Source organism: Lissotriton helveticus, chromosome 10 (assembly GCF_964261635.1).
Source record: "Lissotriton helveticus chromosome 10, aLisHel1.1, whole genome shotgun sequence".
NCBI lineage: Eukaryota > Metazoa > Chordata > Amphibia > Caudata > Salamandridae > Lissotriton > Lissotriton helveticus.
In genome coordinates, this window is record NC_136071.1 from 477,413,942 (window position 1) to 477,431,732 (window position 17,791).

The following is a 17,791-nucleotide window of genomic DNA, read 5'->3' on the forward strand; positions in this document are numbered from 1 at the left end:
CAAGGTTTTTCTTTTAGAAGAAAATGGAGCTGGGCTAAGGAAGACTGTAGAAGACCTTGTGCATAATCTTATTACATATTATGTGGTTTTGCCATTTGCTCAGGGAGAAATCAACAGAGAAGACTCTGCTGCTACTAAGTTCCACCCAACAGTCTGGGATTTAGAGAAGTAATGGAAGCCAATCCTAATACTAGCAGACGTAGGTACATAATAGCCGGCACACAAATAGTTGTAGTGGTAGTGCTAAATCTTTTACCTTTAGACTTATGTTTATCTACATCTTATTCAGTAGAGTCTAAGACTGCAGTTATTCCCTCACATCCTAGAGGTAATAGCTTGTATTAATTAGATGAGACACAGTTATACATAGATACATCTATAGGTGATTGTTTTGCAAATGCTTATTTGTAACTGTTTCATTGACACACTGGATGCTAGGGATTGCTAGGTTTGTGCACAATAACCTATATCAGCTGTGGAGGGTATCACTGATCCCCATATTGTTTTGACATATGGTATTACCTGTAATATTTTGATGACCCTTATGTATGGAAGGGAACAATTTGAGTACTATTTTTCCAATCAGGATTTCTTTCTTTCAGAATTCCCCATACTTGAGCACCAAAATCGTCGCATTGAACCCAGTACTAAGTTTCCTGGGATTAATCAAAGGGTCTTTAAACCTATCATGATGATAGACACTGCCTATTCTCACAGGAACAATTTGACTTGTCTTTTAACAGAGGGTGGGAAGAAATCTCCACCATTAGTTGAAGATAGGAGAAGAAATATGGAATCTAGGTAAAAAAAACAAGAACATGAATATAAGTGGGCAAAGGAAGGAATAGAGCATCTTGTGACAGGAAATACAGCAGCATTGATTCTAGATTTGAAACACAAAGGGAAATTGTGCATATTTGTGGAGAGATCTTAATTTGACAATCATTTTCTGGGAAAAGAGTGAGTGCGACCATAAATTTGAAGTTAGGCGAAATTGAAATTTATTTCTGGTGGGTGATAATCATATTATTCCTGGACACTACTATATTTGTGGAGGACATGCTTATTTCATGTTGCCCAGAGACTGGTATGGCTACCTAGGTGTAGTTTTCCCAAAGATTTTTTATGTGAAACATCTCAATGACCCTGTGTCCGAACAGAATTCCAGAAATAAGCGAGGAGTAAGTGCTGGAGAAGTAGTGGGAGATATTTTCATTGCGATTATCCCATCTGTGGGTGTGATTTTGAACGAAATTAAGATTAGAAAATTGTTCATTATAGTGGTTAAGTTAGCTACTAGTATAGTAGGAGTCTTTTTAGTGTTGTATACCACAATGGTAGCAATTAGGTCCATGGTTTTGCAGAATTGACTTGTGTTAGATATCCTGTTCACAAAAAGGGCAGAGTCTGTCAGATGCTAAAGGTCCAAAAATGCTGCAACTACATGCTTGACAAGATTAAGCACTGAAGAAGCTTATCAGGAGTATTTCTAACCTACACAAGGATTGCAGGAGTGGAAGCGACCAGTGCCTGGGAAGCCATTAGAAGTGGATTTTCTGCAGAGGGCAAATTGTTTGGAAACCTAGGAAGTCGGATTTTGGGTGCTAATTTGAAACGTCTTATGATAATTGCTCTTTGAATAATATTGCTAGTTGTGATATTTAAGGCATATAAGTGCATGAAAATCAAACCGGAAGTGAAGAGGAAGAGAGAGGATGTAGAGCTAAAGGAGAGTCAGCGTAAATACTATGATGACATGAAACGTTTGAAGATATCTAAGATTAAAATGCTACAAGCCATGAGGTTTTAGATGCTTCATCTGATAAGATTTAGTTCTTAGTTTGTGATGGCTTGGTTCACCATCAAAAGGGGGACTGGAGCACAGTAATTTTGGCTCCATCTTTCACATCCTCCGTAAGATATTCAAATGGATCCCCCCTGACTGCAGAAAGACCGGCACACACACACTCAGAACCAGCAGACTGGACTACGGCAACGCCTTCTATGCCGGAATCAACAGAACTCTTCTATGCAAACTACAAACCACCCAGAACGCCGCAGCCAGGTTCGTCCTCAGGAGCCCGCATCGCAAGCACATGACCCACCACCTGCGAGGCCTCCACTGGCTCCCTGTCGAGAAGAGGGTCACCTTCAAACTCCTCACCTATGCCTACAAATCCCTCAACAACATCGGACCCAAATACCTCAACAAGAGAGAATCCTTCTACTTACCCAAGAGGAGCCTCCGCTCCTCTGACCTCGCCTTGGCCGAGGTCCCCCGCATCCGCAGAACCAAAAACGGCAGGAGAGGTTTCTCCCACATTGCTGCCAAAACCTGGAACAAGCTCCCTGTGAACATCAGATGCTCCCCGACCCTGCGCACGTTTAGGAAGGACCTCAATACCTGGCTCTTTGACTGATCCGGAGCCGCTCCACCCCAGTGCCTTGAGATGCTCACGGGTGAGTAGCGCTCTTTACAAACCCCTGATTGATTGATTGAGCTTGACTATGTCATATATACGTGCATGTAGTACCATATATTTGTGTGCTTTAATAACGTTATCGTAAAGTAGTTAACTTGACAAAAATATTAAAGGTGTATTTACTGTAAAATTCAGACATTTACATGAGTGCATAACAACACATTTAAATGTGTATTGAAGAGTTAAACTACAATAACTTGACCAAAAGCGGTTAAGCATTTTGAGTCTATTGTTTAACCTTCAATGTGAAAGTTTGCTTGGCTGCAATTTTTTCTTCTTCTTTGCAGGTGTGTTCATATGATCTCATAGTGAGTGAAAGGCATATTGGGCCAGATGTAGGAGCCCTAATACCAGTCGGAAACGGCCGATTTCGTCCGTTTCCGACCGGTATTAGGGTTTTCAGATGTAGGGGCATGTTATTTTAAGAATCGGTAATTTTACCGATTCGGTAAATATACCGATTCAGTAAAATACCGAATCGGTATATTTACCAAATCGGTAAATCCATATGTAGCTGACACTCCTAAGAGTGCCACAGGCCCTTAAGAGTCGGTATTTTACCACACAATCCTATTGTGTGGTAAAATACTGATTTCTGGTGTGCATGCACATCTGTGCATGCACACCTGTGCCATGTGACACACAGACATGCCCTTAGGGCATGTATGTGTGCCACATGTCACACAAGCCTGTACTTGGGGTGCTAGAGGGTGTCAAAGTGACACCCCCTGCACCCTGGCAGGATTCGGTATTTACCGATTCGTTAAATACCGAATCGGTATTGCCCATTGATTCCTATGGGCTTCAAGGCCCATAGGAATCAATGGGCAATACCGATTCGGTATTTTCCGAATCGGTAAATACCGAATCTTACAGATTCGGTATTCATGAATTCGGAATGACCTAAATCTGCCCCCTTCCCATTTACAGACTCTTAAATACTGAATCTGTAAAATTCGGTATTTAAGAGTCTGTAAATGGGAATTACCTACATCTAGGCCTAAGTGTATGAGTGAAATTGAGACTTGATAACAGAACCTTTGCCAAGGAAGAGAGGCACTAATGAACAAATGGAGTACCCCGATTCATGTTATATTTAGAGAACGGAGGAACCCAAGGATGTTCTGATGTCTGGACCAGGAGAAGGGAGTATCGAAAACGGTTGTCAAGTTCTAAAATGAGAAGATGGAAAAGTACTGGAACACATGATTTGGGATTCTCAAATGTTATGTGGAGTGTTAATTGGTGGTCACACCTTAGCTTTAGTCAGATTCCTTTTTAGACTCAGATGGGTACTGACCCTCTTTGCTATACTTATGTTCTGTGGCTTTAAGCTATGCAATACTCCTGATTTCGTAGAATGTCTACAGGATTCTCTATAATGCTGAAAGCCTCATGCTTTACTGTATATAGTTAGGGTTTCTCCAACTAACGCTACTCAAGGCTTAGTTAGGTAATTTAGATTTACTCATGTATAGGCAAGATGATCGGAAATCGAATACTGATAATCAGATTATGTTTATTATTTTCTGCACTGGTATTACTGAATTCCACGTATGTGCTATGCTATTGGGGTTAAACTTTGTCAGACGATTGGGCCTACCAGTAGTGATTCTGTATTTTTACAACATATTTTTGAACCTTGTACACATCACAGTGTGGCTTTGAATTTGTAATAAACTTACATTTAATCCCATTTATTTGGGTCCTCACTGTGTAGCCAAACGGGTTGCACTGTAAATTGAAATTTTGGATGATGTTGACTCCTCTATATTTATCAGACATCTAAATAGCTCTATCACAGGGGAGTTTGGATATTCAGGTCAAAGCTCTGGCACCAGCATATGGAGTTCTGTGGAGCGCTTGACTAGGGGTGGAGAATCTGCAACACTTGGAGGGAATCATTGTGAGTAACATCTCAGATACCATGTCCTTAAATATTCATATGAGATCCTGCATAAGTGTACCTGGCTTCTATAATAAATACCTGTGCTCCAAATATGTTGTGCCTCATCTATGCTTCCGCTTTATCAGACTATGAGAGACCAGGAAGACGGTGCTTTACTATTGTGTTGCTCTGGTAACTCCTTATTGTTCCTTTTCAAGAGAGGCTGCATGTACTTTGGCATGTTTTAGTGTTTATCTCCCACAACTGGTAAACCTTTAGTTGATGGTATTTCACATTCTTTGTTTCTCCTTGGTTTGAGGACAAAGATTACTCGTTGGCCAAACCTCAGTAGGGCTACAGAAATCTTCACGGAGGAAGAGCCATTTAATCAATTAAAGGTTCTGGCATTTTTATGCCATAGAAACACAGGTTCGATCATTCATATTTAGGGGAGGATGTTTTCTTTTCCTGCCTTAGGAATATATTTTGCTTTCAACAATAAACAAATATTACTCCAGAGCGGACAAAATCTCGAATTTATCAGACCTACATTTGAACTATTTTACTGATGAGTTAATAATAAAAATGGAAAACTAATTGAAGTTTTTTGTTTGAAATCTAAGTTGAGGTGCAACAATTGTTAAGGCTGAGAAGCGCAAATGCAAAATGCTGCCAACCTAAGCCAAGTGTATGAAACAGAAATGGGATCAGAACACGATTTAACCGCATGCGTGCGGTCGATATTCTGCTCCTGCGCTGAGAATCTGTAAAGCCCTTTATTCATGACGAGCTGGGCTCGTCATGAGCGTGCGAGGAGGCTACCTCATGACGAGCCCAGCTCGTCATGAGCGTCGAAGGGGTTAAGAGATGACATCCCTGCTCTTTAACCCTTGTTCACTTTGTCTACTATATTAATGCCATGTACAGCACACTGAACCTGCTGAAGTTAGGTCTGTGTTTCCTAACACATTGAAAAATAAATAAAAAGTAAAAACAAAGTGAGTGATACGGTATAAGGCTTAATCTGAGCTTGAAAGCATGCACTTGTGCATTCCCATGAACTAAGTTTCTGAAAATAAAAATTACACGTATGAACAAAGTTATATTGAATAGGTAGCATACATTTGAATTTGTAATTGGCGCTTTTCAAAATGGGATGCTGAAATCTATTGAAGTGTAAAAGAGTGATGTACATTGCTATCTAAAGAAGGACCACATCATGAAGTAGGAACAGTCCACCTCTGATCTGTCAATGAGTGGATTGGGAAATGGTGAATTCTACGTTTCTTCTTTTACCCTGAACATCTCTCCACCTCTGTTTGGCTTAATTTGCCCATACAAATAGCACATATTTACCTACAAGCATACATACATAGATTAGGTATCATCACTGAGTAAATATCATGTTACTAACTTTCTCAATGATGTCACTTTAGCATAGTGCTGTGGAATGCAGCTGGTCCTCAAAAGAGGCTGCTTTGTGAAATGTTGAACACAGAGTGTTGAAGACAGAATGAACTGTGGCCCATTGTTTTTAAAGTAGAGTATAAGTCCTGATGTGCTGAAACTAGTGATGGAGCAGATTTCATCTGCAGTCAGGCATTGTTTTATTTTGTGTGCTTCAGACAGACTGCATTTAAATTGCCACGCACATTTTGGTGCAAGTTAAAAAAACATGGCACATGAAAAACATGAAAGCTTGTGCTGAATTAACATGTGTTTTTGTAGTCTAGAGAAAAGTGGCCTTTTTAGCTTTGAAGATTAATAGAATGTGTTTCTCTCTTCCCAGCTCATCCTTTGTAATCTAAATTCACTATTTCTGTCTAAAAAGACTTTTGACTTGTTGCATATTTTGATAAACATTTTCAGGTAATAACACCTCTTTTTATACTGTGTGTGAATTAACAAATGCACCAAACACCACACATGGGGTTAAATGCTTTTTTTGCATGAAAAGCTATCTAAAACCCTAAAGCATGTTTCTGTGTGCGCTGTATTAACTGTGTGTGCTTTTAAATTTTACATGTTGCACATTGCACATTTATTTTGCATGTTGTCATAAATAATAGAAAAGCTGCTTGAAACTAATAGCTTGGCTAGGTAAACATGTATAAGGGGTATTAGTATGGAGTTGGGAAACATAATGGGCTAATGTACATGAAATTAATATTCTCTTTGTATCTGTTTTATTTTTGGGCCTACCATTAAATGGCTGCCTGTGAATCCAGCAAGGCTATGGCTTGCATTAAAAGAGAAGAGAGCATGCGCAGACACCAGCTTGACTCAAACTGCGGAAGAAGTCAAGGCCATCTTGAACTTTGTACATTCTTGTGATTGTGCCAATGTACCAGTATTAGCTAAAAGTATCCATCTAGACTGCGCTGTGAAAGGAAGGAAGAGAATTAGAATGAAACATTTTTCCTAGTTAATGTTGCAAAAACAATATAAATGTATTTACTAATGTATGCTTCTTTTATTAAAACTGGTATAGTCAGGATTTTAGAATGAGTCAGGGTAGTGAGAACTCATGCCATTGTGGCTGACCAATCACGTACAGGTTTTCCTGAACAATGAAATATTTTTGTGTAGTGTGCCAAGAATTATAGTATAAATAATGACCTCTCTGGAGGCGTGGTTGGCTTTCTTAGCTCAGCTGGCTTCTTGCTCATTTTGGCTTAGGCTTTGCTTCATTCACATGGGTTAGGTACGAGATCTTCACGGGTGCAACCTTGGGTGTCCGAGGAGAGTCAGGTGGGGGGTTCCCTGGTGATTTTTTTCCAAAGGCCTTGCACGTCATCTTTTGGCACAGCAGGCCACATTCCTTTGAGGTCTGGTGAAGGAGGGGCTGTCTCACTCCTTGCTTGCTCTTTAGACACAGACAGGAGCAGAGAAGGCAGTGGATCAGGATAGAATTAGATACTAAACTTTAAGTTTATGCTTTGACTAATTAATTAGGTCTGAAAAGATTTATTTGACTTATGCATGTATTTCTCTTAATGGGAGATGTTTGCAAACTATTTAATTATTGATTATCTTTGCAAGACTATTTTTTCCTTAGAAACTCTTTAAGAGTTTTGACTGATATTTTGCGCCACATTTTCTTTCCTACATGTAATGCTTATATGCAGACTGTAATGTGTTCTGTATTAATGCTATTTTTCCTGTTTTCCAAATTCTGTAACCTGATTCATATTTTACTAATGAATAAAGGGTCAGAGAAAAATTTACTTTTGACTAGAAAATAAAACCCTTTAAAATACTCAACAAATCTCTTTATTGGCTTAAATAATAATTACATTTTTGACTGTACATGATTATTTAAAGTCTCCTGAAGGTAATACATGGTGTGAAGGGCCCAACACCTTTTCAGCGGTAAATTAGAGGTAGCATGAGGGTTTGCATTGAGAAATTACCAGAAGAAATTACTGCTCCATCACTAGGCCTGGGTGGAGTTCGCAGAGTTCTGCTATGCGGAACTCCGTGAAGTGACCAAAACACCCTGCCTCTCTACGCGCCTTTCGCACTGATATTTAGTGCGGGGTGTTTGACCTGCGCTGGAAAATCACTGCAAACAGTACCATGCACAGCGCAAGAGGGCGCTGCTTCTTTCTGCCACTCAATTAGATGTTCTACTCAAGAGGCAGCTTCCTCAACCCGAACGGAAGGTTTCTCAATGCGAGCGGTAGTGGCCATCCGTGGCCGCCTGCATTGAGAAATCTCACCAGGAGGTGATCTGGAGTAAGATTGTATTTGCTTGCACTTGCGAACTTAACGGCAAGTGTGAGCGAGGAAAAAACTCTGCTCCACTACGCGGATCAGAGGTTTTTGGCACTCCGCACGCTACGCGGAGAGCAAAAACCTCAGTGAGTGGAGAGGAATTTCATGCCGAGGCCTAGCTGAAACACAAGGCCTTTCTGTATCCTGTATGAATAAACCTTTGATGTCGCACTGCACTGTAGTGGGCCACCCGGCCACTGCAATACACTGTTGCACCAGCAACTCCCTGGGCCGGGCTCAAACTAGAAAGTATAAATAAAGGAGGACTTCAGCGCCCGTGGCTGGTGGTGCGGATCTATCACCCGACTGCATGTGTCCTCCTTATTACTGCCGCAGCGTAGTTAGGCCTTCCCCTTGGTCGTAGCCCCTAGAAGTCGGCTAGCCCTCCCAGCCGCATGCCCTAGGGAGCTCACCCATTATACGCACCATCACATGCACTACCTTTTTACTCAAAGATTTGGATATATATTTAGATGAGACAGTCAAGTAATTCCACAAAAAAGCAAGCTTGCCAAAACATTTTTGAAAGTGATCAGTGAAGTCACTTCCAGTTAATGAGATCATTAATAGGATTAACATGTTAAGAAGAGTGACTTGTGGAAGTGGGGATGCACATATCGGGACAAACAGTTAATAATCATATCACTGGAAGCTATTGTATGATGTGTGGCCAGATCTTGACCAACGTTGCAATTTTGAAACTTTTGCAACGATCGGCATTACTTCTGAAGAGATAATGTATGACTGTGAGAAGGAACATTTAAGTCATATTTCTAAATGTTCTCATCATATCTTTGTCAAATGAATTGGTCAAGGTTGGTCTGACTTTTCAATCACATTGGTTCGTATTTGACATTTATACACATTTCAGACACAAGCAGAAAGAGGCTTAAAACTGAATAAACCAACCAACCAATACATAATTGTGCTACGGCAGCTACCCACTCCATCAGATAGGACAATTTTGACTGTCTCACCTTGACGAAATTCCTTTTTCAGTTCTTATCTGTCAGCCCATCAGCAGTCGGCCTTTAGGATTAAATGTACTGTAAAAAGATACTTTACTTAAACAAGAATTGTTTCTAAAAAATAGTTTTTTTGTTTCAGCTGAGTGCCACACCAGGATATTAGATATCGTTTCTTTTCCAAATCATTTTGTATTCTATTTCTCGGCAGCGTCTAGACCCCGAATTTCTGACTCCCGGAGGTAAATGAGAGAAAATAGAAACGAAAAACGAGCGGCGAATTCATGGAGAATGAAACCTTAGGAGTTCTATAAATAAATAGTGCTCAGAGCACGGAGGTCAGTGCAGCAAATGGTATAGTGAGTTCAGGCAGAGGAATGGGTGGCTTGTCTGTGGAAGCGAGTCTGCAGCCGGCGCGAGAAATATCAGAAACAATATTGTTTCCTTGAATTGAAGAATGTTATATGCACGTCAGCATTGATTAGGGGTTTCCTAAGCTACGGCAAAAGTTAAGTGCAGTTGTTCTGGCGAACAACCCGTCATCTCACTCCCACGTTCATTTACGTTCCCTCCTGACACTCTTCAGCCCAGACAGGAACGTATAGTGAAACAATCGGCTATAATACGACTATAAAGTCATTCATTACCACGCAGCCAATCTATTTCAGCTCTTCTGTGTAACAAAAATATACCAGCACCTTGGATTTGAGGTAGTAATGCCCCTCTGTAATCCATGCATTTATTTTTACTAAAATGGTTTATTACAATGCATTTTCTTACTACAACAAAATTGGGATTATTACGGCAAGGGTGCTCTTTCACCTTCCACAAGGCTTTGCATCTTTACATAACATCCTAGGCCAGTTGGCCTTCTACTAAGCACAAGACACTCCAATAATCACTATAGTCTTCAAAGCTAGTTTTGGCTTTGTTAATCCTTTGCATTTGTGTCACGTACACTCTCACTCACACCTAGAAGGAAGTCAGCCAACCAGCAATAGCAAATGTCCCCTCTTGCAACTGCCCAAACAGTCTGGTGACAGAGCTTTAACACAAATAATAGCAAACCCACCATGACATTTTGCCTTTTTCTAAGCCCTATGATGCTGGTTTTAGGATTCTGCTTTCTTTAGCTTTTCTAAAGAGTAATTAAGTGACTTTGGTTCCACTTGAAAACATATGCTCTACATTAAAATTCTCTATTTGGCCTATTTATCTAAAAGTGGATAATCAGTTTAAGTGCATGGTAGTTATTTTCATGCAACAATGGCGAAATTCCAAATTAGGTCCTATTAGGTCTCAATAATCTAAACGTGAGCTCAATCCTTGGTAGCAGTAGCAGAGTTGACAGGCTTAACTAAGAATACATGTGTAAAGCATTTATAAGTACCAAAGCAATTAACAAGTAGAAAACACAAACTGAAAATAACAAAAATCTGATGTAAGAAAAGGAGACATGATTTTACAAAGCTTCAGATGTTACAAGTGCCAAAAGCATAATGCACCTGCTGCGAGTATCTGGTCGCATTATATTGAGTCAAAGTCAAAATTTTAAGCTGACTGTGCTGGAACATGGGTTGCATACAGGGACAAAGTTCAATCTAGTAGAACAATTTACCATCTGACTTAGTCTCTACAATGGAAGATGAAACTCCTCAGCATAGCAAGCTGTGGCCGAAATGAGTTCCCCGAGGCCAGATAGCAGTCAGATGAATTCCCGGGGAAACTGTTGACTTTTGGCAAGAAAGCTCAGAGCACAAGAAATTTGAAATTCACACACAAGGAGGTCGCTCACCAGCCAGATACATTTGCCACCTTTACTGAGTGAAGATTTTTACCTTCAGACTTAGAAACATTTTGGGAAGTCAGGATCCTTTCAGCAGGCCAAAGCAGCTAGTTGAGTCTCACTGCAGTGCAACGTCGGTGGGAGCGGCTTGGCGGCTGTGCAGTGGTAGCCTTTGCTTCTTTCGCATAAATCCCTGAAAAACCTTTTCAAGTCTCAGCTTTTAAGATTTGGCAGGAGGCATGCTCTCTGACACTTATTGCAAAAATCCTGGGACCCATGGATATTGTAGGTACTTTGCAAGATTTATGATGGAACCCTTTTGGTACCTAATGGTCTCCTTGGAGCTGTGCCATAGGTGTCAGAATGGAATGTAATGAAAGCTTGCATTAGAATGTTGAGATCGCAGTTACTCACAGATGAATAAAGATATGTAATACTAAGCTCTTGGTGTGTTGCGGTCATTAACGAGTACCCAGGCTGGAGAGGATGCTACAAATGGTGTTGAGATCGCAGATAAGTAACCCGAAGAATGACCATGCTCTCCCATAGAATTTGCTGTGGTCCAAGCAAACTGCTTGAGCATGTCGGATGTATCCCTATCAAAGTATGGAATCAATGCTTTATGCATGTGGAGTCAAAATTGCAACTATATCCGCTCTAAAGCAAGTGAAGACAACAGGAGTATTGCAAAGAATCTATACGTCGATGGTCGAGAACCTGCTGGTCAGGTCATACATAAAGTTACAGCGCTGCCATGCAAGATAAAGTTGCCAAAGGCAAGCCCGACTGCTCCCGTCTGCGCCCCAGACGTGTCCAGGGCCAGCCACGATGCTAGTTTTGACCCAGGTGTTGAGGGACGGCGCACTTACAACCGAGGAGAATGGTTCTCCCTGGATCGGAGCACCCGCGTAGGTCATGAATGCTGTAACACCATCTTTGACCCTGCCTGGAGGTGCCCTAGATGTAACTTCCACTTTGCCACCAATTTCGCTAGTGGGCGCACCACAGTTGTGACGGAGCCTGCCGTTTGGGCAGCCCTTATTAATGCACGCTCGATGGTCAAACATGCAGCAAACATTTATGAGCTAATTGTGGATCACAAACTTAATGTACTGTTCATCACTGAAACGTGGCTTAGGGAGTCGTGCGAGCCGGTGGTTGAGCTCGCTGTCCCCCGGGGGTATCACTTAGCACGTGCAGATCGCACGACTGGGAGGGGGGGGGCACCGCTGTGGTGTTTAGGGAAACCTGGGTCTTTGCTTGCGAGGCCTCCGTGGATGTGCTGGAGGGCGAGACTCTTGATTTTCCTTCACTCTATCGTCACACTTCACGCTTGGGGGCACGCTTATTTATCGCCCCCCCCCAGCCAGCTCGGGGCCTTTCTAAAGACCCTGGGGGAGACCATTGCCGTGCGTGTTTTACGCTTTCCCAAATTCCTCCTTTTGGGGGATTTTAACATCCACTTAGATACCCCAGAGGCACCAGACTCCACTGCTGCTGATCTTGAGGGCTCGGTTGACCAATTTAACACTTGGGTTAGCCGGGGTGTCGAATCTTCATGCAAACCTTTGCCTAGCAAGGTTCACCGGCTGTTCCCCTCCCAGCCCTGGTATTCCCCATTGTTAAAGGAGTTAAAACTGGGTTGCAAGAAATCGGAACGCCAATGGAGGGTTGTGTACTGCCTAACAGCCAAAACCGAGCTGTGCTCGGCCCAGAGAATTTATTACACAGCAGTCAGAAAAGCCAAAAGCCAGTACTATGCTGATAGAATAATGAAAGCCAATAATAACAGCAAAGAGGTTTTTACTATTGTAAAAAGCTTTATGTCACACTTTGCAGAACATAAGGCCATCCCTGCCTCCTCTGGATAGTGTGAGGAGCTTTCAACATTTTTTATCAATAAAATTCAACTGATTCAAGAAAGCCTGGCCCCATCAGTAATTCCGCAAAGCCCTCCCCTAGCATCCCCACCTGCACCTCCCCGAACCCACTATTTTCTCAGTTTGCCCGGGTGGAGAAATCTGACATCCTAAGTATTCTTAAATCACTTAAGTCAGGCTCCCCCTCAGACCCGTGCCCGGCTAGAGTCCTGGCTGGGGTGGCCGACACTGTGTGTACTGAAGTTACGTCCATTATCAACTGGTCACTTCAGTCGGCATTGGTACCAAGACAATGGAAGCAAGCTAAGCTTCTCCCGCTTCTACAAAAACCTACAGCGGATCCTATTGTACCAGTCAACTACCGCCCCATTTCCTTACTACCAGTGTTGGCCAAAGTCTGCGAAAAGGTGGTTTTTCGCCAACTGGATGCTTTTGTGGAATCCTCTGGGGCTCTGCATCCGGCCCAGTCAGGCTTTAGATCTTCTTATAGCACGGAGACGGCACTGGTGGAGATGACGGAGGCAATCAGGGAATGTCTGGATGGGGGCGGCAGAGCGGCTCTGATTTTATTGGACCTCTCTTCCGCCTTCGATACGGTTCCCCACAAGCTTCTTCTCTCCCGCCTCTCCGCCATCGGCCTTTCTGGCCCAGTGTGGGCCTGGCTGGAATCTTTCTTGGCTAATCGTACCCAGCAGGTCTGGCTGCCTCCCTTTTCATCCTCGGCCAGGGAGATATTAACTGGAGTCCCTCAGGGCTCGACTCTGAGCCCTCTGCTCTTTAATATCTATCTGACTCCATTGATCTCCTTGGCGGAAGAGCTGGGTGCCAAAATCATGGCTTATGCTGACGACACCCAGCTTCTATTTACTTGGAATGGCCTTGACCTGGGCACGGGGACTGCTCAGAGGTGCCTGGCTGCTGTGTTTACTTGGCTTGCACAGGCCAAACTCAAGTGCAACGAGGGGAAATCCGAAATACTGCTCTACGGCCAATTTACCCCACTCTTCACAGAAGCCTTGTGGCCCCCTGATTTCCCCCGCCCACTCTCTGAGGGTAGGCCGGCTAAGAATCTGGGAATCTGGTTTGGGGAGGAACTCAGGTTCTCGGAACATATCAAGAGACTTACGGGTGCCTGCTTTGGTACGCTAAAATCACTGAGCAGATTTTTCCCTTTGCTTCCCCAGCTAGCTAAGGAAATGGTGGCTCGGGCACTTATCCTTACCCACTTGGATGAAGCTAATGCCCTTTTTCTTGGCATTCCTGGATACCTGGTGAATAAACTGCAACTGATCCAGAACGCGGTGGCTAGACGCTTATTTAACATCTCTAAGAGATCTAGTATTAGATCACTTTTGTGTGACCTTCACTGGCTGCCCGTGGTCCAGCGGGTGCAATTCAAGACCCTTACTTTAGCTCATAGAGCTTTGCACGATATAGGACCCCCCTATATTAAGAAATGGGTGTCTTTTTACACCCCACGCCGTTCCCTACGATCTGCTTCTCACCGTCTGATGGCCACCCCCCGTTTTCGTCGCTCTAGGATGGGGGGTCAGACTCTTTCTGTCAAAGTTGCCATTTTCTGGAACGGCCTTCCCGTCTCGCTGCGCCATATCCAGGACCTCCGCTGTTTTAAGAAACTTCTCAAAACTCATCTTTTCAAACAGGCTTTCTAGTCCTCTCCATCTGCATGTCTGTAGCCCATTTGGTGCCAGGATACTCTTGAGTAATTGTGCGCGCTACAAATCCCCATATAACATAACATAACATAACATAACATAACATGATATGGAGTGATACTGCAAAAGGCAGTTACGTATTGATACAGAAAAAAGCACTAAAAACTGCAGTAGGCAAATACTAATAAAATACATACTAGCGCTGGCTCGCAGAATAAGTAAGAAAGAAGTATATTATCATTGAACTTACCAGAGCCACGATAAACAGAACTTTACGAACTCCGCACGGGGTGAGAAGACCCAAGAAGAAGCACAAGGGTTAAGTTTACTGAACTGTTGGATACCTGAAGTGGTCCCACTACCAAAGCTGCCAGATGACAGCTCAGATCAACTCCAGGGGACTTCAACAAGTGAAAGACTCAGATGGAGATCAAGGAGGAGGTCACAGTTTTCCTTATTGTCCATTATGACTCTGAGGCCAGACCACCGCAAGGCCTCAGACATAGAGCGAATGATGCAGGTTCGAATGGACAGCCGTTAGTAGAAGAAAGAGCTCCACATTTAATTTCAACCACTCGCATAAATAGTAACCATGCTGCTGCATTTCTGAAATCATGACCACCTTTCAAAACCACTAAAAAGCTAAATATTGGCGATAGATGGACTGCTTGGAAAGAGACATTTGATGGTTTTGTTGATGCGCTTGAAGAGAATGATAACAGAAAGATGACCAAGTATCTCAACAATCTTGCTGGTGAAGGTGTGAAAGAAGTCATAAAGAAAATGTAGCGAACTGAGAAAGAAATTACATACTGTCAGATTAAAGAACCACTGTATCTCAAATTCAATGTAGTACCAAACGTTGATTAAGAAAAATACATTTTCAGTCATGAAAATCAAAAAGTTGGTGAAGCCACTGATGAATTTGTGAAGAGATTCGATACACTCATGAAACACTGTAAGTTCAATTACTTTAATGATGAAGATGCTATGTGTCTTAGAGCTATTTATGGATGCTTGTCAGATTCATTCAGATTACAAATACTGAGAGAAATTCTTAGTCTGGAGCGAGTGTTGATGGCTGCTAGGGCTGACGAGTGTGCTCAAAGACAAGCTACTGACATAGAGGCCAGAAGAGCCCCAAGTGAATCAGTCATGAGTATAAAATGAAAGCCAAAGCAAAAGACAAAAAGACACAAAGTGATGTCTACACAAAATAAGAAGTGTGTTTTAGATGTGGATTGTCGTTTCCACACAAAGGTGAACGTCCTGCCATCAGACAGATATGTAAAGGCCATGTGAAAAAGAACCATTTTGTGACAGTTTATAAAGAAAAGGAAAAAGCAAGTGCATCATGGTGCAAAGACAAAATGGCCTCCAGAACATTCCAGATGTAATGTTCAACACACACCCACAAAGCCAAGTGGCGACATCAATTGAGTCAAATCACCACTGAACGAAGTTAGTCATCATCTAAATCAATGTCAAACATTTCATCTGCCTCAAAATCATGTGAAAGTGATGAAAATGGCTCTGCTATTTTGATGTTTACCTCAGAGAAACGTGTGCATGTTGTACTAGCTGGATGTGATGAAAAATGTCAGCCAAAGAAAAGTCGACATGTCAAATCACCAAAGTATTACAAACATTGTCCAAAGATTACATTGAAAAGAAGTGTTGCTCAATACCTTTCATCATTGACAGGGGGCATTGATAAACCTAGTATTCTTTCTATGTTTTTTATTTAGTGGACAGTTCATTAAAACCTTTGCACCAAGAGTGAATGGTTAGAAAGGAGTTTCTCATAAGAATAAGATCAGAAGATGAGTTATAAAAAAAGGGCAATACAATAAAGTGCTGAGATGATAAGTGCTTATAAGAAGACAAATAAAAATGTCAGTTTAAAATCATGTGATAGAAATAAATTTCATGAAAGTGATGGATGGAAACTGTTAACTTGATAGCACATTAAAAATGCATAAATACTAAGGTCTAAAAAGCTGTATATCCTCCATGTGGAGCTCAGCTACAGTCTCTTGTGTTTTGCGTAACAGCTGATGGTCGCTTTTGCATCTGTGGTGCTAGGCAATCGTGATGAGATGATGCAATCTGCAATGGTGAGAGCCCCTGCAGAGCTTGAGATTTTCTGGTCAAGTTCAATCTGATATTTTGCTTTGATAAACAAAATGACTAAAAAAAGAAATATGATGAACTATCTCCCTTGCACCGACTTACATCATCAAACACTAAAGTGTACACATGGGTTGCATCGTTGCCCAAAAATGAAGGTTCATTTCTAGTGACAATAAAACACAAAAATTAAGGTGCCAATACCTAATCTTGTGCTTCAAGGTACAGTGTCAAGTGCCTGTCTGCTCAGTTTCAGTACCGCTGCTGATATGGGACTGATTTCTGTGATTTACAACATGAATGCTGACCATGAAATAGTAGGTCAATAGTAGGTCAATTCCCTTCATGGTTTCACGGTTGAGGAAAGCTTAGGACTATGAACGTATAGTTGCATATAATTGAAGATGTGTGTCCTGTTGCTCAGAGACATAGACTAATTGCTTTTCATTTAGAGGAAGCTGTTGAAAATGAACTTGAATCATTGCTTAACCATGACCTTATGGAGCGTTCAACTGGTCTGATTCCCTTGGTTTCTCCGATAGTGGTCGTTTCCATAAAGGGCAGTGAAAGAGCTGCACACATATGTGTTGACATGCGTCACGCGAACAAGGAAATTGAACGAGAACAACATCCAGATCCACAGATTGCAGATATGATAAAGCAGTTAAATGGCGCAAACTTCTTCTCTTGCCATAATTTAAATCAAAGTTATCATTAGTTGGAACTAGACGAAGATTTCAAGTACATTATAACCTTTTCTACCCATGTTGGTCTGTTTCGATACAAGAGACGTTTTGGTGGGTCATCGGCTGCAGAACTTTTCCAAGATGTCATTCGATGTGTCATGCAGCTGGTCGTAAAGTATTTTAGTTGTAGCAATGACATATTGATTTTTGGAGCTACACAGAAGGAGCATGATAAAGCTCTCACACAACTTTATCATTTAGTTAGTGGTGCAGGTTTGACTTTGAATGCAGACAAGTGTGAGTTCCACAAGACAAAGTTAAAGTTCTTTGACCATAACTTGTTAGATGGGGGGATGACACCTGATCCTGCAAATGTGCAAGCCCTATCAATTGCTGATCCCCCACAAGATGTTTCTATGATATGTTTATTTGTTGGCATGGCCAGTTACTCTTCAAGATACATACAAGACTTTGCTAGCATAAGTGCTCTAAAATGAGAGTTAACGAAAAAAAATGCTTC

At 41.9% G+C, this 17,791-nt stretch overlaps 1 long non-coding RNA gene across 1 annotated transcript in view; it reads right to left on the reverse strand.

Annotated features, from left to right (window-relative positions):
* Nucleotides 1-17,791, reverse strand: part of LOC144785340 (uncharacterized) — a 4,610,862-nt gene that overhangs the window by 3,921,429 nt on the left and 671,642 nt on the right. The window lies entirely within an intron of this gene.